Source organism: Canis lupus, chromosome 13 (genome assembly GCF_003254725.2).
Source record: "Canis lupus dingo isolate Sandy chromosome 13, ASM325472v2, whole genome shotgun sequence".
Lineage (NCBI taxonomy): Eukaryota > Metazoa > Chordata > Mammalia > Carnivora > Canidae > Canis > Canis lupus.
This window is the reverse complement of record NC_064255.1, coordinates 26,800,595-26,822,090: the sequence shown is the minus strand read 5'-3', so window position 1 is coordinate 26,822,090 and position 21,496 is coordinate 26,800,595. Positions and strand designations below refer to the sequence as shown.

General features: G+C 41.9%; 1 long non-coding RNA gene across 21 annotated transcripts in view; it reads left to right on the top strand.

The window, feature by feature from the left end:
- The window catches only part of LOC112662299 (uncharacterized), a 296,118-nt gene that overhangs the window by 82,872 nt on the left and 191,750 nt on the right, over positions 1–21,496 (top strand). The window contains exon 1 of one of the 21 annotated variants that reach the window (XR_007401572.1): positions 13,168–13,583. The exons of the other annotated variants lie outside the window; for them this stretch is intronic. This is a non-coding gene — a long non-coding RNA (uncharacterized LOC112662299). Of the gene's footprint in view, positions 1–13,167; positions 13,584–21,496 lie in introns of those variants that run through there. 21 annotated transcript variants of the gene reach the window in all.

Here is a 21,496-nt window from a genome sequence, read left to right as displayed (position 1 = left end):
TCCTCCTTGATCAAATCTTGTTTCCTCCCAGCACGTGTGCCTGTGTGTGGTCACACGCACACAAACATGCATTCTGCTCTAGCCCCATTAAATGCTTTAAGTTTCCAAATATGCCAGGTGTTATTTGCTTTTGTGGGGATGTTTCTCCCCTTCCTAATTTTTTTTGTGTGTGTGCCTGCCATGACTCCTTGGATAAGCCTTCCCTCACATTCCCTCCCTCTCCCCATCCCAGTATATACTGATGCCCCATGCTCAGGCTCTAGATTTGGCCCCTCTCCTCTCTGTTGCCATAGATTCTGGTGCATGTGTTTCTCATTAACATGAATCTCATCATGTTGTCATACTCTGTTCTTTGTCCAGTCGTCCCCATTATACTGGCAGGTCTTTGAGTCCAGGAAATCTTACTGTGTTCTCAGGACCAAACACTTGTTTGCTAAGTGAAGCTACTATTTATGTGACAGCATTTTGGTGAGAGAAACCTTTAATTAGTAGAGATTTGAAGGAGAGGCAGAGCTGTGGATGGAGCTAGTGGGACAAGGAGCTGAGGGGTCAGCTATGATGCAGAGGAAAAGTTCGAATGGGGACGATAGGTTCAAGATGTATACCCATGAGAGGGTACCTGCAGTGTTTTTAATCATGTGACTCTGGTTTCAGAGCCAGGCAGGAGGAAGAACAAAAAGAGGCATCTTGGATGTTATTCCAAACCTCTGCCAAAAATTATTATTAAGGAGAATAGAAATATGATCAGAGATCCCACACTGGATGCCGGGCTCCTTCACTTTATATGCTTAAAGAGGGTGTTATGGAAGATACCTGGCCCAGAAATCAAGAGCTATGAATGTTAGTGACTGTCCCCTAGCAAATTATTTACCCCTTTCAACCTTCAGTCTTTCCCCTGTAAAATGGAGTCAAAAGCTGATCCTGAGCTAATCACCCCTCTCTGGACATCAGCTCAGTCATCCATTAGTTTAAGGAGCAGGACTAGATGAGGATGGACAAATCGATAGCACACATGTCTTCATTCTCCTCTCCCTAATCCTTGGTAGATATCATTAATTGATGTTGATCCTATTTCACTAGGAATCCTTCCAGGAAGCCATTACCAACTGATCAGAGATGGCTCCTAAGATGATTTCTATCCAAGATTTCTTACATCTCTGGCACCCTGGGAATTTCAAGGAAAATAATGAGAGTGCTTATGATGGGGAAATGGCTCTGATTTTCTTCACCCCTGCTTTTCTGGGATGATGGTCTGTCGATGAAATGCTGCTCAAGTTCCGGACCAGAGTGACAGGGGAGAGGCAGCCTGCAGCAGCACTACTTGTGGATCTCTTTACCATCAGCCAAAGTGCCTTATCTGGCTTCTGTTGACATGTAGCACTGATGACTAATTCAGAAATCACCTCAATAGCCACACTAGACATTTTTCTGTCATTTTCACAGATAATTGACCCCAATAACAGCCTGGTGAAGAAGACAGAGTGAAGAGTTTGTATCCAGAAAAAACAGTTCTCTATTTATTCAGGAGAGTTTTTGAGGGCTTAGCATGTGCTGGCCCTTGGGGACACACATATGAACCAGACAAAAGCCCAGTGGCCACAGTCTGAAGGGGAGGAGAATTGAAATTCATTTGGCACACTGGTGTGACTGTGTTGGTTGCTTACAGCCAATCTCCATTAGAACTAGTTAGAATTCCTACCACACCACCTATTACATCTTTTCAATACTTCTCCTGCAGATAAGCCAGCCAAATAGCAAGAACTACCAAAGAGGGAAGGGCAGTGTGTTCTGAGAGCAGGATACTCAATTCTGGGAAGATTTCCAGAGGAAATGAAGCAGAGTGGGATTATGGAGGATAGAAAGGATTCATCAGCTTGTCAGGGAGGGGAGGACATTCTGAAAAATGATCAGAGGATGTATAAAGGCTGTGTGTAGGGTCTCATGGAGACTTTGGTGAACTGCATGGAGTTTATTGTGGCTATATGACATGTATTTTGTGTGTGTGTGTGTGTGTGTGTGTGTGTGTGTGTTAGCAAGTAATTATTGTGAGGCCAGGAACCATGCCTCTTTTGTTGCATAGCCCTTTATACTGTGAATATAAAATCTTTGTTGAATGAATGATTGAATGAGTGATGAAATGGTAGGAGATGTCGCCAAGAAAGTTCAGACACCAGGTCATGAAGGGCCCCATTGGCCATTTTAAGGACTTGTTTTATACTTTATCCTACAGGTAACAGGGAGTATTTGAAAGTGATTGGTGGGTTAGTAAAACTAAAAGCAGTGAACAATTAGGACATAGGTGCAAAGATTCATCAGCTTGTCAGTTCTGAGATAAGACTAGGATGCAGAGCTGGCAGTGACAGGGACATAGCTTCCAGCACTAAATACCCCTTTACACCCTTGGCTTTTGCCTTAGCTTCCTTTGAATTCCATGGCATGCCTGGCTGGCTCATGTCTCCGTTCTATACCCATTTAGTTCCCTCTCACTGAAATGCTCTCCCATTCTCAAATGAAATGTTCTAACCTTCTCATCAACATGGCGAACTTCTTGCCATCCCTCGTAAGTCAGCTCAGATAGCCTGTCCTCTTGTAAGGCATTATGAACTGTGGCCCCCTTTCCTATCCCCAGCACTGAGGATTTCCTTGAGTCTTCATGGTACCCAATACAGCTTTCTTCCCTGGCATCAGCTCAAGACTGTTATTCATTTTTCTGGATTATTCATTTTGTGACAAACCTTAGAAGCCAGGTGCTGTGCCATTTCCAAATTTGTAACCAATCTCAGTACAAAGTACAGAGCTCAGCCATAGCAAGCAGTCAGTTCTGAACAATGAGTTAAAAAAAATTTGGTTCAGTTGTAAAGAGAGAGCACATTGGTGAATGGGACATTTTCATGGGAGTTGCCTGTAAGAGGCTCTCCAACTACTAATGCCAGAGCCAGAAAACAGGGGATGGCTGCAGTGTGACTTAGTTAAAATTTATAACAAATTCAGTAGGCTTAGGAGTGGGCATCTCTTCATGCTTGAGTCTAAATGATTAGCCTCTTTTATATGTACCATCAGAAGAGGCTTCTTTTGGATTAAGACCACTTTTTGAAAAGAAGCTGCAATCCAACAGATTTGGTGGTATTAGAAGAGATCCAGCATGGATTTTTAGGACTCAATTCAGAGGACTTTTGGCTGGATCATCCTGTTTCAATCCAGACTTCTTTCTGCATGCCATATAGGAAGCAGTGACTCCAGAGGACCAAGAAGGAGACTCCTTGATTCTCTGTCTCGTAGCCAGTCTCACAAATGCATTTTCCTCCACATTACCCTTCTACCCCAGAGATTCAGTAGGACATTTTCCAATATTCCTCTCTTTCAAAAAGGGATGGAAATATGAGATATGAGATGTGATCTTTCCCTTGGCATTGGGTAGGCAGCACTAATTGGTCAAAGAAATCTTTCCTGGCAACTGTGATCAATCAGAAGTTGCATGAAACTATTTCACTCTGTGTTCTATAGCTTAAGTGGAATGGAGTCCTGGCCAAGGACGAGGTTGAGTCTCGTGAAATTACTGTCTTTGTAATGGTTAAAAATGGTCAAGTACTGTGGGCTTTGTACCATTCATCTTATAGAAATTTGATAACTTGACCTCCTGTCCCTGAGTTTTCTGGGTAGTTACGCAGAACAGATCTCTTATGATAATTCTTTGATATATTTAATGCAGTACTTGGATTATGGCTTTATTTTTTTTTAAATTTATTTTTTATTGGTGTTCAATTTACCAACATACAGAATAACCCCCAGTGCCCGTCACCCATTCGATCCCACCCCCCGCCCTCCTCCCCTTCTACCACCCTTAGTTCGTTTCCCAGAGTTAGCAGTCTTTACGTTCTGTCTCCCTTTCTGATATTTCCCACACATTTCTTCTTCCTTCCCTTATATTCCATTTCACTATTATTTATATTCCCCACATGAATGAGAACATATAATGTTTGTCCTTCTCCGACTGACTTACTTCACTCAGCATAATACCCTCCAGTTCCATCCACGTTGAAGCAAATGGTGGGTATTTGTCATTTCTAATAGCTGAGTAATATTCCATTGTATACATAAACCACAGCTTCTTTAGCCATTCATCTTTCGATGGACACCGAGGCTCCTTCCACAGTTTGGCTATTGTGGCCATTGCTGCTAGAAACATCGGGGTGCAGGTGTCCTGGCGTTTCATTGCATCTGTATCTTTGGGGTAAATCCCCAACAGTGCAATTGCTGGGTCGTAGGGCAGGTCTATTTTTAACTCTTTGAGGAACCTCCACACAGTTTTCCAGAGTGGCTGCACCAGTTCACATTCCCACAACAGTGTAAGAGGGTTCCCTTTTCTCCGGATTATGGCTTTAATAGCTGAACTGAATTACTCCCTTTCTTTAGAATGCATCAACTCCATAAGCCCCTGTTTCTCAAAGCCTGGTTTTTCATAAATAGTTTTGCAAAAGGTATGAAGTTTTCTTTTCAGGGAATCAGGCAGATAACTGTGGTATCTTTGGAAGAGTTCCAAAGAATCCTGCCATTAGAAATGTGTCCCTTCATGCTAAGGCATTGTACCTCCAAAGGAGTTCTCACTGCCAAGCAAGTGTCTCTGGAGAACTGACATAAGTCAACATCAACCCTTAATACCTGACATAAATTATGTAAATAAAAGTAGATCAGCGTTTCTCAATAGGAATGATTTTTGGCACCCAGGGTGTATCTGACAGTGTCTGGAGACAGTTTTTACTATTATAGCTTGGAGAGGGAATGCTACTGCATATGGTGGGTAAAGGCCATTGTACATCCTATAATGTGTAGGACAGTTCTCTATAACAAAGAACTATCCAGTCCAAAATGTCAATAGTGTTGAGACTAAGAAACTCTGAGATACATAATTAGAATGAACACCATAGAATTTGGCATGGGACAGACAGATGACATTTGCTGTTTGCAAGAGGCAAAAACATAAATCTGGAGGTTGGGATATTATACAAGAGATATATGTCTGGATGCCTTGGGATAAGAGCCTGCCACAGGTTGGGTTTCCTCCGAAGCAAACTGTTTGATGTAGATGAACGGGTTGGGAGTTTATTAGGGCATATTATTGGAACCATAGACTGGGGTAGAGAGAAGCAGAGCTGTGATGCTGCTCAGTAGAGGTTCAAGGCACCTCTGCGGGGAGCTCTGAAGATGGAATGACCATGTAGAGTTGTCCCTGTTTGGGGCAATAGGTCAAGCTTTCACACCCTGGAGTACATCAGTCAGTGGATTCAGGCTTCCTCAAAGGGCCCATAGCTTTGGGCAGAGCACTTCCCTTCTGTTGACACAAGCTCGAGGAAGCCGCTTGACTCCTTCATAATATGACTCCGTGATTCTCCTGAATCTTTTACTTCCTATATCCTCAAACATTTTCAACTGGCAAATCACATCAGTTACTATTACTGACACTTATTATGTTTGAGGAAACTAAAGTACAGAAAGTTTATTCATTCAAAGTCACACAGAAAGTACTGAGCAGAATTATTAATGGACCTACATTTCCAACTCCTTGTCCTTTCTATTCCACCATCCTTTTCCCTAATTATTTCCTCTTCTCCTCCTCCTCCTTCTTTTTAAAAATGATCCTTGAACTGAGGTCCACCCATGGTTTGATTTATATTTCACTCATATTTTCTTCACATGTTCTTTTTCTTTTCTAGAGTGTTAAAATTGCAAAATGTTTCCTCAAAACGCTAGGCATTTAATTAGGAGTGATTTGGTGCTTTAAAATGGCCCTCATTAGGGATGCCTGGGTGGCTCAGTCAGTTAAGTTGTGAGATCAAACCCTGTGTTGGACTCCATGTTCAGCGGGGAGTCTGCTTGAGATTCTCCTTCTCTCTCTTCCTCTGCTCCTCCTCTCTCTCTTTCTCTCAAATAAGTAAATACTCTAAAAAAAAATTATAAAATGGCCCTCATTAGTTGGGTAAATAAATAGACTAATAAGGAGCCAAATTGAAGCGGATTACTGTTTTGATGAAAACATGTGAAATGCAAGTCCTAATCCTAAAATACAAGTGTAGAAACAAGCCAGCCGATGTAATGAGCATGCATACAGTTTTAGATCGTGTCATGTGTTATGGGAGGCCCTTCTTCACCCTACCACTTTTGATATTCACAGCAATCTATGAGGTAGGTGTTAATAGCTTAATTGTGTAGAGTGTTAGGGAAATGAATTGCTTTTTAAAATTCATGTGGTTAGTAAGAGACAAACCAAGATGCGACCCCAGTCCTTCTGATTTTTGAAAGGTTCACCTTGAAATCCCACTCTATGGTGATCCTATGCAGAGAGGGTGGGCTCCAGCAGAAGCTCCGAGCTCACACCTGTCTAGATAAACTTCAGAACACAGAGCATCCCAGGTGGAAATATCAGTAAAACAGTATTATCACATCCAAACATTTCCTGACAATTCTTTTTATGATGAACACTTAAGTTTGGAATATAAAACCCCATTTAAATCTGTTCTCCTCACTTGATTTTCATCTGAACCTTGCAGCAGAGGTGTGTGTTGTGGGTGGGGGAGGGCAGAGGACAGGGGTGTGTTTGTGTGTGTTCATGCGTGAACATGCATGGGTGTTGAGGGTGATGTTGGAGGGATGTATGTGTGTGTTCATGTGTGCATGTATGTGTGTTGAGGGTGATGTTGCAAGGGTGTATGTGTGTGTGTGTGTGTGTGTGTGTGTATGTGTGTTTTGCAGGGTGTGAGGTTGATATCAGAGGTAGGGGAAGAGAGGTGTGTGTTCCCACGAGCGACAGAAATCTTGTTTCTGCAGTGGGAACTCCCAAGACATTGTCTGTGCCTTACCCACCCCCACTGCACCACCTGTTCAAAAAATCTTAATGACCACTCATTTCAGGAGCTGTAACTGAGAACCTTTAAGTCTGAGGAATTTTAGTGAACTTGTAGGGCTTTTGAGAGGTAAAATGAGTAAACATGATGTCATGTTTTGATCCCCTCGACTGAGCTATAAGACTCAGGAAAGCTAGCCGTAGAAAATCTGAAAAAAGGGGAACATTCCACAGGCTGGGTCTCATTTGATATGCACTCAACAGGATGGTCTCTCCCATCCCAAGAGGCCTCTCTTCACTGAAAATTGTGAACTCTCAGAGTTAAGCAATTTGCTAAGATGAGTTGTATTAGTTTTCTATGCTGTGTAACAAATTATTGCAAATCTATAGGCTTAAAACAATACCCATTTATTATCCACAGTTTCTGTGAGCCAGTGGTCCAGATATCCCTTAACTAGGTCTTCTGTGCAGCATGTCACAAGGCTGCATTCTAGGTGTTGCCTGGGCTGCATTCACATCTGGATTTTGGTCCTCTTCCAAGCTGATTGAAATTATTGATGGAATTTAGTTCCTTGTGGTTATGAGAGGGAGGTCCCCGACTCCTGGACACAAGCCCTCTCAATAGGCAGTTTACAACATGGCCGTTTGCTTCCTCAAGGCCACCAGGAAACAAGCCATCTCTCCAGCTTTGAGTTCATTCTTCCAGGAATCTCTTTTGAAGATCTCACCCGATACCATGGTAGGCCTACCTAAAATAATCTTCTTTCTGATTAACTCATTTGGTTGATGAGAGACCCAATCACATCTGCAAAATTCCATTTTCTTTACGACATTCTGTTGGTGAGATGCAAACCACAGATTCTGCCCTTGTTCCAAGGGGGGAGATTGCATACAAGTTTGGGTACCAGGGGATGAGCATCTTATAACTGCCTGCCATACCAGTGGATTCTAAAACAAGCTGTAGGTTCAAGTTGCATATCACTCATCAGGTGTAGGGGACAAATGTTAGATCCTATATTATCAATAATAATTTAAAAAATTTATTTGTTTGTTGGTTTATTTATTTATTTGAGAGAAAGAGAGAGAGAGAGGGCAAATGTAGGAGGGAGAGGGAGAGAGTCTGAAGCAGACTGCACCCTGAGTGCAGAGCCCAACATGGGCCTTGATCCCACCACTGTGAGATCATGGTCTGAGCTGAAACTAAGAGTTGGATGCTCAACTGACTGAGCCACCCAAGCATCCCATGATTGTAATTACTTTTTATTTCATCTGTTTTAATTTTAATTTCTGTGTGATTTATGATGACTACAACCTGTTAGAAAAGCACTGGACGTGTATAATTCATAGCTATATCTTTCAAAAAGTGGGCTTTTAATTTTATCTTGTAACTTTTTTTGTTGCTGAGGGGGAGAAAAATACATTTTGGAGGCTGCTCTCTTGAATAGATGGTCTGATAAACACATTGTCATACTGTTTTCGGGTTTTGAAAATAAACAGTTCAAGCCAAGTATCTCTCTAAAGCATCAAAGAATGTTAGATAGTTTTTCCTTTCCTTTACTTTCCTTTCCCCTCTCCTTCCTTTCCATTTCCTTTCCTTTACTTTTCTTTTCTTTTTTTCTTTCTTTTCTCCTTTCCTTTCCTTCCTTTCCTTCCTTTCCTTCCTTTCCTTTCCTTTCCTTTCCTTTCCTTTACTTTCCTTCCTCTTCCATTTCATTTCTTCTTTTCTTTTCTTTTCTTTTCTTTTCTTTTCTTTTCTTTCTTTTATTTTCTTTTCTTTCTTTTCTTTTCTTTCTTTTCGTATACCTTGTGATTTTTTGTTGCCAGCTGGACCTAATATATTGGGCAATAGGCTGAGGTTCTTTGTTAATGTGGTCAGGAGCTAAGCTGCATGCACTTTATGTCTGTTGTAGCTGCAGGTATTGGACACTTCCACTTCCTCTAGTGCCCTTTGTTTTGTCCCACCATTGCCTTTGCTCTTCCCTAAGAACTGCTCATCTGATAGGATCCATGTCTTGTAGCTCTTGCAGCTGTAATTTGCAGTTCATACACTGGAGCCTTGGTATGCTGGTGAGGTGTGGGGCAGTAGAGTGTTGTATAATCTCATGACCTGTGATCAGTGTTATGGTGGACCTGTGCCCCAGGCGGTGCCTTTGCCTTCCCCTCTCTATGCCTAGGTGACACAGGAAGTCTAGAGGAGGCTGGGGATAGAGAAGCCCCTTCTTCCAGGAGGGTAGAGACTCTGGTATCGTCCTTACCCTTGCACAGTAGGCTTGTGTAATATTGAGCGTATTCCACAGTGTTTACTCTTCCCTCTGCTTGAGCCACTGGGAGATCTTTCTTGACTCTTCATCATGAGAACCTGGTATAGTTCCTAGAGATTAAAGCCCATAAAAATGTGGACCTCCCTAAGACTGGTCTCTAGGAGTTTCTTACCATTAAAGAGTCCACAGTCTGTCTCCTGCAGTTCATGAGAACTACAATTTAAATATTCTTACTGGTTTATAGTTCTAGGGGCTTCTGCTACATATAAGGTCTTGTCCAGATTCACCTGTCTCTGGACTTGAGGGGTGGCAGTTTGCCCTGTGAGCTCACTTCTCTACTGGGTCCAAGAAAATTCACTGATGTTTAGTCTCTGTACCATTTTCTTTCTATAAGGTTGGGAGTGCTAGAGTGGAAATCATCCATCTTATTTCTTTATTTTGTGTAACTCTTATTTGATATGGAAACAAGCCTTGAATCAGAGATCTAATTGGACTCCCAGCTCTACCACTTATTCATCTGTGATGTTGGGCAATGATGTCATTCTCAGGATTGTATGAGGGTTACATACAGTTTGTACGGAAGCATGTGGCCTACAACCTGGCACAGAGTGCTTGTTCAGTGACTGCTGGAGGTGACCTCAAAGTTCATCTCCTGCAGATCTCTGCCTCATGCTTGAATCTCCTCCTCTGCCTCATCCAAGATAAGTGGCTGCCAAACCTCTGCTTGAAAATCTTCAATGACATGGAACTCTCTACCTTCCAGAGGCCCTCTGGGTGTTGCATAAGACAGTGCATGAAACTAATGTGTGTCATAATGCAATGTGAGATTTCTAGACAACATTCCCAGGGCTGGGGGTGCATGATGGGGAGCGAGATGCTTTCCATGGGGCAGGCCAGGGGAAGGTTCATGAAGAATTCGAGGAAGAGATAGTCTCCTGACATTTGCTTATGAGGCTGAAAGGCATTCTGAGGAAAGTAGCAGAACAGAAAGGGACCTTAAAGTGGAATCAGAATGGAGAGGGAGGATGGAAGAGAACCAAGTGCTAAGTGATGGATGTCTATGGGTTGATGTATGTTCCAGGTCCCAGATGAGAAGACTGGAGGAGAGGTTGCTTTGAGATCCTTTCCCAGGATTAGTCTGAGATTAGAAGTATTTGTCTTTTATCTGGCCTCAAAATATTCTCTGTGATGCCACCACACCCCCTGCGGCAGATCCTGTTAGCAGCCCACTCAGTACCATGATCTCCTTTCTTGCTAATAGAACTGTGGTTATATACGGACTGGAAATTGTCCCAAGTCATGCAGTGGAGGATCATAAGTGGTCTCAGGGTAAGCTAGTCTTGAAGATCTTGTTCCCCTCTTCCCAGGGCCCCTTGCAGTTAGAGATGCCACATGAAGTAGTCTGGCATGAGGTGTGAGGACTGGTTGGCTGGACAGTGCCTGGGAAAGCTTCTGATTTCCCAAAACATAGTAGTACACAGGCTCTGTCTCCATTCTTCCCCCACTTCTGTCTGCCTGGAAGGAGGATCTGATGGTTGGGCCAGCAGAAACCACATTGCAAATGGCTGCTTCACAAGAGAAAGAGGGAAAGAGAGAGAAAAAACCCTCTAATTAAAGTCACTCTTCATAAGATTTCTTACTGGTAGCTTAGAGCATTTCTCACTCATATCTCATCTTCTCATAATTAATATTTTTTGTTTCTCCCTTTGCTTCATTCTATATTACCTTGTACTTTTTTCCCCTGGAAACTTTGCCCATTTAGACATCTGACACGGGCCACTCTGCCATGGAGAGAGAGCAGCAGTTGGAGGGGGAACGCCTGCTGGTGATTCCCATGTTGTCTCAGAGGCACTGCTCATGTCTGTGCTCCTGTGACATGCGAGACAGAGAGAAAGACAGGCAGACAGACAAGCCACTGATGCTCTCTGGCAAGCAGGTCTTGAAGACAGCAACTTAACTGAAGACTCCAGGGTGGGGTCCATAGCTCTATTGGTGCTTGTTTATCAGGCTTTTGAAATAATGGCAGTAAGGCTCTGCAACTCGGGAATGAGCAGGAGCCACCCTTTTTCTTGCCTTGTCGATAGGATTGCACAACACCACTTCTCTTCTTTGCAGGAGCTAGAAAAAAAGCAAATGAAAGTCCCTTAAAGTTTGGGTAAAATTCATCGGGAACTTTTGGTTCTGTGGGCAAGGAGGGGTGAACTCTTAATCACTTCATCCATGTCTTTTATCATCTGTGTGGTTTTAAATCTCTGTTCGGGTTCATTCTAATGATTTTTTTAATTTCCTGATAAGTTTTTCATTTTATTTAAGTCTTAAAATTAATTTACATAGGATTGACCAAAATATGTGAAATCTTTTGTAGTTGTGGGTTTTAACTTGCTGTCCCTTTTCCTACATTATGTTGTACCAGTTTTGTTTTTTTAAAGTTAATTTTGCTTTTGTAGGCTCTCCTCCCATGTGTCCGTTTCTTTTTCAAATTTGAGTTGTCAAATTACTCAGTAAAGAAGAATGGAGGTAAATACATTAAAAAAAAAACTTTCTAGCACTGCTTGGATTCCTTGGGGACATAAGTTCTCCACAGTCATTTCTGGCTCTGAATTCTTGTTGTTTATTGTATAAATTTTCCTGCTTTCATGAAGATGCTGCCTCTTTTCCCATTGACAGTTATAGAAATTAGCCTCTTTCCATGACTTTCAGAAATAAAAATAAGAAGAAAAAGAGAGCAGAACTCATCCAAAGCATTTCAGTTTATTTTACTGGAGGCTTAGAGGAGCCTGGGTCATTTGCTTCAGAGACACCTACAGCCTCAGATGAAATGAAATTAAATGAAATGAAATCAGGTGATGACGGAAGCCTGGGCCTTTGGATGTCTTGTGGGAGCCAAGAACAATGGGATGTAAAGAAGGGAGAGTTCATCTCCAGGGTCTCTTAGGGGTGGTGGTTAAAGAGCACAGAAGGCTATGGTAGCATGAGATGAAATTAATTTCTTAAGGTGATTTCTTAAATTTTAAAAATTCAGTTAATGTCTTAAATTCTGCAAACAGTGTGGGCTAGCTGGGAGGGGAACTTGTCAGTGAATTAGGGAGCTCTGTGACCTTCATGTAAGTGATGGGGAAGGGATGTTCAAGGTTGGGGATGTTGGAGAGTGGACAAATCCTTAAACTCTTGTTACTACTCACCAAGTTGCTCTGTTCACCCTTAGCTCTCCTCTCATTTTCCCTCTCATGTTCTTTCTTCTTCCCTTGTCCTTGGGAGAAAAAAACTGTTTTCTCTGACATGGCTCAGCTTTGGTGTCCTTTTTTCCAAAGTTCCACGAATTCTGTGCTTAAACTTACACTTGGAAAGGGACTTTCAGATCAAGTTTTTTGATAACACCTTTATTGATATATAATTCATATACCATACAAATCTCCTGTTGAAAGTACAATTCAGGGCTTATTTTAGTAGATTCACAGGGGTTGTGCAACCAGAACCACAGTCTAATATTAAAACATTTATGCCATTTTTATTCTCATTTTCCATCTGGAGTGGAGAAAAGGGGTGAAGCCTTTTAGGTACAATATATTTCTGTCTGATGACAATTTAAATCAAAATTACTTAAAAATGTTGACTGGCTATTATATTCATGGTAGATTTACATAAATTATAAAAATTATACAGTTTTTAAATAGTCTTTTCCAATATCACTTTGGTAAACTTTTTTTTTTTTAAGTTTTATTTATTTAAGTAATCTCTACACCCAACGTGGGGCTTGAACTCATGACCCCAAGATCAAAAGTCACATGCTCTTCTGACTGAGCCAGCTAAGTGCCCTCTGGTAAACTTTTTAAGTAGTGACTGGTGCTCATTCTTTACCTGCTATGAGCACATTTGACAAGTGAAATGATTAGGTTAGTGGGTTCTGAGTGGTATATAGCTGCCTGAGGCCTGTGGTATTATAGCAAAGAAACTACTGCTTAAGTTTTGCATGAAGCAGATGTAGGAGACAAGGCTGCTTTTGACTTAATTTTGAGCAAATGTAGAAGTACCTAGGAGGCCATGAAGCTAAATAGGCTTTTTTGTCGAGTTTCAGGAAAAAAAGGAGGCTGAAAGAAAAAGAGAACTCCTATCATGTATCATGAGGACAAGCATTTCAGAGGCACTGCTAAGTCCAGATCTTCAAGCTCTACCAGTCCTGGGCCCTGGCAACAGTTGCCTGGGGGACAGCCCACCAGAGCTTCCGATCCTGCTTCCTCCCACCCTCTTCTGTTTCCTAATGCTGTGAGGGAAACAACCAACCTTGGTAGCCAGATTCTGGCTCTGTCACCCACAGGCTTTGCAACCTTACATGAACTTTCCCTCGGAGCTTTTTATTTAACAGCAAATGGGAATAATGATTAGGTGTTTAAGAGCATTAATGCAAAGAATATAGATACCATGCCTGGAATATCTGTATATTACATACAATAAACAGTAGCTTTAGATCTTCCTTCATTTCAATGGTAAGCCAATATTTGAGAACCAGTTTATTCACTAGTCAAAACTAGTTACTACTCAGACAAGTTAAATTGTGGCTCTTTGTGTAGCAAGAAGGGACTTTGAAACAAAATTTACTTCATTTTTAAAGTACTATGTCCATTAAGGACAAAACAGTTTGCAATTGAAAGCTACATTTAAAAAAATTAAGTGTAAAACTTGACTATCTGGACTTGATTATTTTCCCAAAGGTCAGAATAGCAAATCTTATTTGTTTGTTTGGGGTAGGAAGGAGGGGAATCAAAGTTTAAAGAAATATGGAAAAGAAACAGCATCTTTAACAACGTAACTGGTACTCAGTTTCTAGTTCATTGGCTTCTGTCATTTGACCAAAGTGCTCTAATTATTTCATGTTGAGAGTGATATTTTGTCACCTGGTTTGAGGTTTCAAATGTGTTTATTGGTAATTGGTCACCATCTTTTACTTAATTTTGTTTCCTTAATTATTCTGTTTAGCTCTTCAGTGAACACCTGCATCTTACTCCCAGAATTTATTATTCTTTTGGGAAAGTTAAAGCTTTACTAAGTAAGATATTTTCTCCCACAAACAGACTTGATGTTATCTAGTTCAGTAACCTAAGTCTTAGTGCACCTTCTGACGGTAACCAGACAATGTCCTTTGAAGGTAAGTTCAATGAGACCTCCTGCATGTGTAGAAGGGAAAGCACAGAAACACATGGGCTGAGCCCAGTGGGTTTGGTGGCCTCTCTCAAGTAACTTCTCACTATATAGCTCAAGGGGCTATCTCATCATTACCAGAAACGACAAGGGTGGGGGAACCCAAGCCAGATGAAATATGCAGAGTTTCTGTGTATATGTGCATGTGTGTGTGTGTGAGCGTGTGTGATCTTGCACCTGTTAGGTAAGCATCCATCTCCCACAGCCAGATGCAGCCTTCAGTTAACAGACTTCTCTGGCCACACAGACCTGGGGGCTCTCCCCATGTTTGCTCTAACTCTGTATCCCCATTCTTGAATACTTTTGAAATATTAGGATATCTTTGGCCTACAAGACACCTGCTACAATTGCATAAAAGTGGTTATGGGACTTTCAATGGCTGGTGGATAGTGAAAGTGAGTTTACTTACTTCTGGAGCACAAAACTCACTGCTGATTTTGTTTTGTTTCATCAAGGCCCGAGGAGGAAAAAAACATAGTCATGCAGGTTGAACCAGTCCAGAAGTTCCAAACAGAAAGATAAAATGAATCACCCACCAACTTGTAAAAATGTTTACTCAGTTTTCAAATGTTTCTCCAACTTTCTGGATCAAGACTTACCATCTTGTAGCTAAGGTCCAACCTAACCTGAGAAGAAGAGGAGGGGAAGAAAGGGTTGGGGGGAGGGGTGGGAATAAGAGGAAGGGAAAGGAAGAAGAGGGAAAAGGAGATGAAAGAGAAGGACTAGAATCTAGCTCTCATTTGAGGACACGAGTGATTGTTGCCATTTGTCATGAGAACTTTCCTCTGGTTCATCAGTGTCACTTCAACTCTTAGCCAACAAAAAACATGTCTTCCTTAGTCACACACACAAACCAGATGAGTGATATTTTCTCAGTGTAAATGGATGGACAGTTATTTCCCTAATTCAGAGGCCTCTTCTCTTGAAACATTCTCCTCTAAATTTGTTTTTTCCTCTATAAGAATCATAGCAACCACTTTTAGCATTTATTTTCCTGGTTTTTTTTTCCAAGTGCCATTGGACTGTTAAAACATCAGGAATCACTAGAAATAAAGGATACAATTTAGAGTCAAGTTGTAACTCCATGTCAAGAAGATAAAGCATGAGCAGCTAGTTGGATAGTAAGTTCCAAAGGACACAGCAGGGCAGGATTTTTGTCTCTTCCTGGCACTGTTCCTGCCTGTGTGTCATTGGGCCAGACCCTTCCACTTTCTGGGGCTCAGTTTGCTAATCAGTAAAATGGAGAGGCTGGACTAGATGGGTTTCCAGGGCTTTTTGGTGTTTCAGAAAGGCTGTCATGTGGTGTATACACAGGTCCTTAAATGTAGCCTGGAGAAAGCAGTGCTGTGCAGTAGATCCTTGGACACCATATTGGGAGGACTCTCCATAAGACAGTGAACATGTGTTTTATTTTAAGTGCTATTTGTTGCAAAATTACATGGTATTGCAAAACAGAATTGTGGATTTTAACATGCCTGTTGTATTTTAGAGAGTTTATTCCCTACCTATTACCCTTCTCCTGTAGAATGAGATAGTGCTTTGGGCTATCAAGATGTTTAGGAGAGATACCAGTGCTTCCTCATTGCGGACTTCCTTGCTCTTTCCTTTTCCTCCTTCCTTCTCAGTACTATAGGAGCATAAAGGGGCCATAAATAACACTCCTGGCCTCCCTGGAGGAATCTGCTAAACAGAAGGTTGTATTTTATTCTTGGAATATTTGGCTTGGGCCATCCTGTGGGGATTTAATTAGAATAGAGGTAAATAGGCAAAAGGCCTATTCATTCAAATAGTATTTTCTGCCTTCATCCTGGCCTTAGCCTGCTCTTGGTCTCTATTTTTATACTTGTTTGGGGCTCCCTTCAAAGCATGCTAAGGATGTAAAAATTCTTTAAGAAAGAATGTCCCCTCTAGGGAATATACTTAGCTCATTTCGCAGTTCTGTCTTCAGAAGTCTCTGAATGATGTAACTTGCTATGCTGAAGGTTGGCATCTTGCTTTACCCAACCACCTACCCTGTTTCTGTGAGGCAGGAAATGGACTTTACAAGAAGTGGATCGTCTTCAAACCCAGAGCCCCACACGACTGTGATGGATTCAAGGAGACACAGGAACTGCAGTATTAAAACCCAGAGACACCTTTGCAGTGACGCCTCACTTGGGGTCCCTGTTCTCCCTCTGGAACATGAACAGATTGTGTTATGTGCTCTGTCAGTTTCTATCCAGTTCCATCTTTCTGCGGATTTATTTTTAGCAAAAGATATATTAAGAAAGCAATGTGATTTAAGATAGATTCAGTTTTGTTGTCTTTTAAAGGTTCAGTCTGATTACCTCTAGAATGTTGTAGATCTCCAAAGCCAAAGTATGAGTTTTACTCTAATTCACCAAGATGAGGGCATGACTGGGGAGTGTTTTGAACACCAACAGGTTGTGGAATCACCAGGTTGTGTTTATTGGGGGTCCCTACTTCACTTCTCTATCTGTAGCTTCTCACTGCTAGGACACACACAGTCCCACAAAGCCAAAAGGGAATGAAACCATCTGCTTGATGTAAATGGCTTTATCATTCTGAATGTTCAAGTCTTTTCAGTAAAGCTCGGGGCTGACAACCAAGCCCAAAGCTGGGTTTCCTATTTTTTTCTCTAAATATAAGTGTCAAAATCTAGTTTGAGAACACTTATATCTGCAAAATAGAGTTTGTTACTCAGCTGGCCCTTGTGGGGACCTGTGGTGTGGCTCCTATTCACAGTTTTTGGTAGAATGAAGTGCACACGAGGAAGTACCACTTGGTCAAGTGGCCCTTCTTTCTATTAAAAACAGTAAGTGTGGGGCAGCCTGGGTGGTTTAGCAGTTTAACGTTGCCTTCGGCCCGGGGTGTGATCCTGGAGACCCGGGATCAAGTCCCATGTCGGGCTCCCTGCATGGAAGCCTGATTCTCTGCCTCTCTTTCTCTGTGTCTCTCATGAATGAATGGATGAAATCTTAAAAAAAAAAAAGAAAAAAAAAACCAGTAAGGGTTCTGGGCGGCTCAGTTAATTAATCCAGCTCTTGATTTCAGTTCAGGTCTTGATCTCAAGGTTGTTAGTTCAAGCCTCATGTTAGGCTCTGTGTCTAGCTACTAAAAATGAAAAAAGAAAAGTTCAGTGGATTTTAGACTTCCTTTATATAAATCCACTGCTCCTTTTCCTGTAGTGAATAAAGAGTGTGGAGCAGAGAGAAAGACCAGGGTGAAGCAGATAAGAAGTGCTCTCCCTCCTTTGTGATAATAGGAAAAGGAGGGGTGAGAGCCCCACCCCTCCCGTCATTGGCTTGAGTCCTTGTCCACCATTTATTAATTGTGCAGAATGGAAATATGTTTAATTATTTTGATAACTTTACCTCCCTAGGTCTAATTTTTCTTAAATTAAAAAAAATAATTAATTAATTAGAGAGAGAGAGAGAGAGAGAGCAAGCATGCAAGCACAGGGCAGAGGAGGGACAGTGGGAGAGAATCCTCAAGCAGACTCCCTGATGAGCACAGAGCCCTACAATAGGCTCTATCCTACGATCTTGTGATTATGACCTGAGCAGAAATCAGGAGTCAGGCGCTTAACTGATGGAACCACCCAGGCACCTCTCTATGAGGTCTAATTTTTCTATATCTGTGATCTGCAGAAAATATTACCTGTCTTATAGAGTTCTTGTGAGAATTAAATTAGGTCATGTAAGTAACAGACATGTGGTAAGTTCTCAGCACATGATCGCTGCTGTTTTCATTTTTCAGCAAGACCCTTCACTGCCCAGAATCTCCATGATTTCACCTAAAGATGAGGCATTTCAGTACTCAATCAGGCCCTTCCTAGTTTAAAGCAATGATGATAGAATTTTCCAAACTTACCTGTTCGTAGAAAATTTTAAAAATAACATACTAATAGGACCAGCAGCCATTCTTGAGGATATAAATGTTTGATGAATGATAAACACTGAATCATGTCCAAATGTGTTGAAAGGTACATCATCTAACCTGTAGTCATAATATATACCGTGCACGTTAATGCACTGGTTACTGCCTCCAGCAATTCCCCGAGTCACACAGCCAGCGGTCTCAGGCAATTTCTTTTCATTTTGTGCAAAAATACCTCATTTCTTATGGTATAGTGTCAACTTTAATTGTGTACCTGCATTTATATGTTTATGTTCTCAACAATATAATTAAGTTATATTGTAGAAGAACAATTTGCTAGCATCAATTTTATTTTTGCAAAACATCTATTAACATTGAGTTCTACAGAAACTAATTGGCTAAACCTCATATCCTGTTACCGCTAAAGCAGTGTTTTTCAAACTTTTTTGACAGAGGCTCACAGCAAGAAATTAATTTTGCCTTGCAACCTAGGGCACACACACATATACAAATATTATGTAATTGAAATACATTATTTCATGGTATGATGTTCTCTTGTAAAGCCAAGCACTCTATTTTTTATTCTATTCTGTTCTATTCTATTCTATTCTATTCTATTCTATTCTATTCTATTTATTAAAGTACTGCTGATCAAAGCCCACTGGTTTGATTTCCAGACCCACTAATGGGCAGTGCTCTCAGTTTGAAAAAGACCCAGGGATCAAGCTAGGAAATGTGTGGTGTTTGTGGCTCTCCTTTTGCCAGGTGGGCGTACTTCTTAGATTACACTTCAAGTGTATTTGAAATGAAACCTTTTCTAACCTCCAGAAAGCCTATGGAGGGGGCATTACCTAGGAAGGGTCATGTTGCCCAGCCTGAAGAGAGGCAGCTGCAGGCTCCCAGTCTAAAAGGAGGGAGAGCAAGATAAGGGAACCCACAGCTCCCTCAGAGAAAGGCCCAAGAGTAGTAGGGAGAGGGTTTGGAGAAGCTGAGGAGAACTCTGGGGATGGCCCTTCCCCAAGACTCCCAAGATTTCAGCTGTCTGCCATCCCCACCACCCAACCCTGGCCCACCTGCTCCTCTCCTGGCAACCAACCCACTGCCCCCTCTATACTCCAGGGTTCTCCTGTCGCTGCTGGAAAACACTCCTCTCTCTGTTTCTTTCCCTTCTCATGTCAATGCCTGATTCACACTAAATCTGTCATATCTCCCCTTGAAACTTTTCTTATACAGCCTCCCAATACCAACCTCAACCTGCACCCCTGTCCGTGTGCAGGACTGATGCTTCCTCTCTACCTAGGACATCCTCTTTATTTCTCCATCCTAACATGCACCATGATGCATTTCATTATTTTTCCTTTCCTCTGTGCTGTAAACTCCTCTGAGAGGCCAGGGATCTGTCTTTTTGTGACTGTTCTATCTTGAGGAAGTGGGATCATAAGCAGTAGCCACTTACCTTCTAAATGGCTTACTATGCACCATCTGCTTCCACGTCCACCACCCTGTTTTGTCTGTGAGGCAGGGAGGGATGATAGGATTATTTGCTGCTTACAGACTGAGAAACTGAGGTCAGAGAGGGGAGGAGGCATTCCTGAGGGTACACACCCGGCCGGTGGAGAAGACCAGACATTGAGGCTTGGACTCTAAGCACAACATGGCACACACACACTCACACACACACATACATATTCACACACACACACACACACACAGGGCCTCCCAACCAGCCCTGTTCTTACTCATGACCTTCAGAGTCCTCAACAAAAGCCTCACTGATTTGTCCTCATTGTCAGAGGTTTCCATTAGATGTGTGAGCAAAAGGGTGGGCATGGGCACAAATGCCTGGATTCAGGACTGGGCCCATTTCACCAATAATGGATGCTACATCCTCTGAGAATTCTAGAAGGCATTGAACATTGCCGAGGGAGTTCAGAAGTAGGATTTCTCCTTCAAATTTGCTTAACCCTGACATCTGATTGCATAGAATTTGGAACAAGAGTTACCTGTAGACATTAAGGAGATGAAGTGTGTTTGTGTGGACACGCATCCTGCATCAGAAAAGTTCAGATACATAAAGAGATGCTTTTGTATAATTCATGTTATTTACTAGAACGATTTTACTGGCCCTCCGAACATCATTGTGCTCTCTACTATAAATATGCATTCAGACCTTTTCCAAACCACTAGTCATTTGCCCAGCGGGCCATAAAAGCAATGTATCATGTAACCATGTATTGGGATGAAATTTCAAAAGCTCTCCATTTAGGCAGCAGGCCTTAGCGGGTTTGGGGAGCTGTAACATTATCCATTTAATTATACATTTGGACACACTGAAAAAAAAACCTGTATTATTTACACAATTGCCTGTAATATTCTCTCCAAGCTGTTAGACCTAAGTCAGAAACCATTAGAATGCTAATCAAGAGAAGAATATGAAATATATTTCCTTGGTGCAACTACAGCAAGTTTTCTAGACACTTTTATTTCAGCCACATGTTTTTTCCCCTTGCACCTTCTATCTGAAGAGGCCTCCCATGGCCCTGGTGGGGGTACTAGACTGCTAATTTGGGAACACAACACAATCTGCCAATATTGGCTCTTTTTTTCTCAAAGACGTCTCATACAAGGCATGGTACCATATATTTGAGGAGAGCCAAATTGTTGGAATGGGGAAGTTATTCTATTCAGGGGAGAAAGTTTCCCCAGGATATAATCCTGTCAGGGATAGACATTGCATTAAATGTTCTCATTCAGATTAACTACTTGAGAGACACAGAGAGTGTGCCTTTCTGGATCCCCGGCATTCTAGAATATGGTAGAGCAGAGGGCAGATGTGTGGAAGGAAGCCCAATGCCTCTATTCCTTACCAGTATGTTTTCAAATTTCCATGCACTCGGTGGGTGCCCACTGCACAGAGCAGAGGAAGTTTTGTCTTATAGAAATATGGCCTTTGGAGGGGGAAGCAGATAACAAAGCAGCAAATCATGCATGTTGGTAAAAGGAAGCCCAGAGGTTTTCAGATGGGGACTTGATGGCCTAGCATGTGCTCAGGCCTGCACAGGTGAGCGTCCTTTCTCCTCTGACTGCATCCTGGCCTCCCCAGCAAGTCAGGGTCTTGGATTTATGCCTCAGACTCTGGCAATGGGTCTCTCATTTCCTCAGACTGGGGTCTGTCACTTGGCTCTGCATGTGCCTTTAGTCTTTCTTTGGCTTTTCTTTCATTCTGAGTATTCAGCTTTGTCCTTTTTATACTTCATCTGAGGAAGAGTCTCGAGGTAAGCTTGCAAGCACTTGATGCTGCCAGAAACGTGGTCTAATATCA